Consider the following 4,151-nt stretch of genomic DNA (forward strand, 5'->3'; position numbering starts at 1 on the left):
CTCCTCGAAACCCGATCCACAGAAAAGTTACTATTCATTCAATTCGATTGAAGCCTAAGGGCTCTATTTTGGCTAGAATGCCACCACTCGTCCGAAACCTATCGAAGTGTGGTCGGGTAACCTAGAAACGACCATGTATGACCTTTGGCATATAAATGTTCGTAAAGATAAGTTCGCCACCCCACTTTGACTCGAGGTGGGCCCGCTACCCTGAAACGCCCTATTTGCCTTATTGGGCTATCTTTGTGAATAAAGTTGGATACGATACTTTCGATTGTGAAACTCCCTCCTATGAGATGTATTTTGAATATTATGATACGCTAAGTTACGTTTTGAGTTATACGTACTATTTGGGAATGTTTTGTGAAATGAAACTTTATATCGGCTAAGTATCCGACTATTTTGCATTATGATATGACTTATGCGTTTACTTCGTTTTGGAAAACTATTTTGAAGTACGAATTGCATTGGTTTGCTCACGACTCCGCTCGTGCCTTATTATGACTTCGTTCACCGGTTCCCGGGCCGGTTATGATTCGTGCGCCTTACAATAATTCGGTCGTATGCTGTGTTACGGTTCCCGAGGCTTCGCCATAGGGCCGGGTTCCGTTTGGAGTTATGTTGTGATATGGCTCGTGATGCGATACGCTCACCTATGATTATGTTTGTGTTCGGGGATGTACGGAGATTTGAAACCTTCTGGTGTTATGCTGTGTGTGGCGCCAGCGTCGGAGTGGCGACCACGTTCCTAAGCGTTTGCATGATTCATTGCATTATGTATACATATTATGATTTCGATATAGATTTTGATCTACCCATTTGTACTCCACTTTGACATTTGATTTGCTTTCGGTTTTGATCCATATTTCTGTACTCCGTGCTTTACATACTCAGTACATATTTCGTACTGACCCCCTTTCTTCGGGGGCTGCGTTTTATGCCCGCAGGTGCAGATATCGGTGATGCTCCGCAGTAGGCTTCACTTCTTGCTTTTCCGGAGTACTTCTATTTGATCCGGAGTCCACTTTTGGTACAGACTCTTTTTGCTTTGTATATATTCGGTATATTTGACTATTTGGGTACGGCGGGGCCCTATCTCGCCATATGTTTTTGTTTTGAGTTCGTAGAGGCCTGTAGTCATATATGTGGGGTGAGGGTCCTATGTGTGTTTGTCTGATTCCGTTTTCTGGTCTTAAGGCGGTCTGTTTGTTATGCTGGCCCCAAATGGCCCTTATGCTTATATTTGCACTTTTGACCGGCGATGTCCATTCCGCCGCTCAGTTTGTACTTGATATGATATTTTGATTTGGCACGACCGCTTAAGACATATTTGATATCAATTATGTTCGATATGATTTCGAAAAATTATGAAATAAGTTTGGAGTTGAAAATGAATGTGTGATTCGGTCTGGGTACCCAGGTAGGGTGCCAGTCGCGGCCCACGGGGCTGGGTCGTGACACATATAATACTTATCCCATATTCTAAATTTCACTTATGTCATGCTTACAAGAACAATATATCAATATTCATGACTGATTCCAAGCTACTATTCATAATCTCATTATTCTCATCTTTGTGACCTATTTCCTATCTCCTTTCATAATCTAAGTCTTTCAACCTTTCAATATCTTAAACAACATGGAATGATTATAAAACTTACCTTAGATAGTGTAGGAATGAGCTTTGAGCGGAATTATTTCACTTGAGCCAAAACCCTAGTTCACTTCTAACGGAATTTCTTAACTTGGATGAACCCTAATAAGTTTCTTACACTTGATTCACTTGGTTTGATGAAGTTGATCATGAATTTCTCTTGTGCCCTTGTGGAAGAAGTGTAAAGAGCCTTCTAGAGTGTTCTTGAAGTGTTGGGTGAAAAATGAAATAAATGGAATCAGGTCTAAGTCCTTATATAAATTTTAAAGTTGTCCTGACTCAATTCTACGGACCAACATACGGTCTGTATCTTTTATATGGACCATATGTCTCGCCGTATCTTTGGTCCAGTGGAGGTCCCATTCTGGGCAGAACATATAGCCTAACATATGGCCAGTATGTTTTATACGGTCTGTATGTTGCCCAACTTTCCGGAATTCGTTCTGATCGACTCGTTTGATCTCCAATCCTTATGTAACCTTCTTAACACTTGTTTAACACCTCATTAAAAATCTAAAGGATGCTACAACTCTTCTCCAAAGCATTTAGGTCATCATTAACTCGGTACTTGTAAATCTTTCCCGATACATAATGTATACCTTGCCTTTCTTGGCAAACTTTCTTCTCTTACTTCGAATGACTTTGAAATCTCAATTAGGATCATCAAATACTATTTCTTACTTATTAAACATCGCATACTTCATGCCCTTCATTAGTCTATTCACTATATGTTAACGGGAAATTTTCGGGGTGTAACACACAAGGTAGTGAGTTTGGGGAGTTTAGCTCGATTGATTATTTTCGAGCGTCCGTTGGCCATGGAGGTTCAAACTCTAGCCAACAGTTTCATCCGTCTTGATATCTCAGCCTCGGGTAGGATTTTGGCTTGTATAGAGGCGAGGTCATCGTTATTGGATCGGATTGAGGCTCATCAATTTGAGGATGCTCAGTTGAACAAGATCCGAGTTAGGGTGTCGAGAAGGGAGGCCAAGAAAGCTGTGATTGATTATGATGGCATTCTGAGGATTAGAGGACGCATGTGTGTTCCTCATGTTAGTGATCTGACTCAATTGATTTTATCTGAGGCCCATAGCTCTCACTATTCCATCTATCCGAGAGCGACTAAGACGTACTGTGACTTGAGACAACACTATTGTTGGCGTCATATGAAGAGAGATATAGTTGATTTTGTGGCTAAGTATGGAAATTGCCAACAAGTAAAGTATGAGCACCAGCGACCCGGTGGGGTGCTTCAGAGGATGCCCATTCCCGAGTGGAAGTGGGAGAGGATTACCATGGATTTTGGCACGTGTCTTCCGAAGACCCTTGGCAAATTTGACTCTATTTGGTTGATAGTGGATCGGTTGATTAATTCCACTGACTTTGTTCCGGTTCAGGTTTCCTATACCGCGGAAAGGTTAGCCAAGATGTATAATCGGGATATTGTGGGATTGCACGGGATCCCTATTTTTGTTGTATCTGATCGAGGTACTATCTTCACTTCCCGAGTCTGGTGGTCATTTCATGAGGAGTTGGTACCTGATTGGACTTTAGTCTAGCTTTCCATACCTACACCGATGCCCAATCCAAACGGACCATTCAGGTGCTTGAGGAAATGTTGAGAGTATGTGTTATTGACTTTGGTGGTCATTGGGACCAGCACTTGCCTTTGGTGGAGTTTTCATACAATAACAGTTATCACTCGAGTATTGGCATCGCGCCTTTTGAGGCTTTATGTGGTAGGAGGTGTAGATCTCTGATTGGTTGGTTCGATAGGTTTATGGCCACCTGGGAGCACGGATCTATTGAGAGAGTCCCTTAATAGAGTGAGAGTTATTAAGGCTAGGCTCGTGGGAGCTCAGAGTCAGCAAAAGATGTATGCGGACCGAAAGGTCCGAGACTTGAAATTTGCTATTGGTGATCAGGTTCTATTGAAGGTTTCTCCCATGAAGAGTGTTATAAGGTTTTGTAATAAGCGCAAGTTGAGCCCCAGATACATCGGTCCGTTTGAGATTATGGATCGTATCGGTGACGTAGCTTATGAGTTGACATTGTCGCCAGGCTTGGCGGAAGTTCACCCTGTCTTTTATATTTCGAGCAACGGTTCAATTAGTATCTGATGTAACGACCCGTTTGGTCATTATAGTCCTTCTGGTGTTTACGCCCATTCCCGAGCATTAATTAGCTCACTTTTGACCCAAGGGGACTGTTGACACGCTCCCCGATGTATATAGACCGGATTCGGGCAACTTTGGTGAAAATATAGGCTTGAAGTGAAAAAGGGTTGACTTGAAGTTGACATTTGGCCAAATGGACCTTTTTTGGAATTCTGTTTATTCTGAGAGGTCTGGATGGTCGTTTAGAACCTGTATGTATGTTTGGTTCGGTTCCCAATGCATTCGGATGCATTCTGGGACTTTGGATGGGAAATGGAAATTAAGCCAGCGATGGTTGACTCGGTCAACGAGACCTCTGTTAGTAATTCCGAGGACACAGG

This window comes from Lycium barbarum, chromosome 6 (assembly GCF_019175385.1).
Source record: "Lycium barbarum isolate Lr01 chromosome 6, ASM1917538v2, whole genome shotgun sequence".
In the NCBI taxonomy this organism is placed as follows: domain Eukaryota; kingdom Viridiplantae; phylum Streptophyta; class Magnoliopsida; order Solanales; family Solanaceae; genus Lycium; species Lycium barbarum.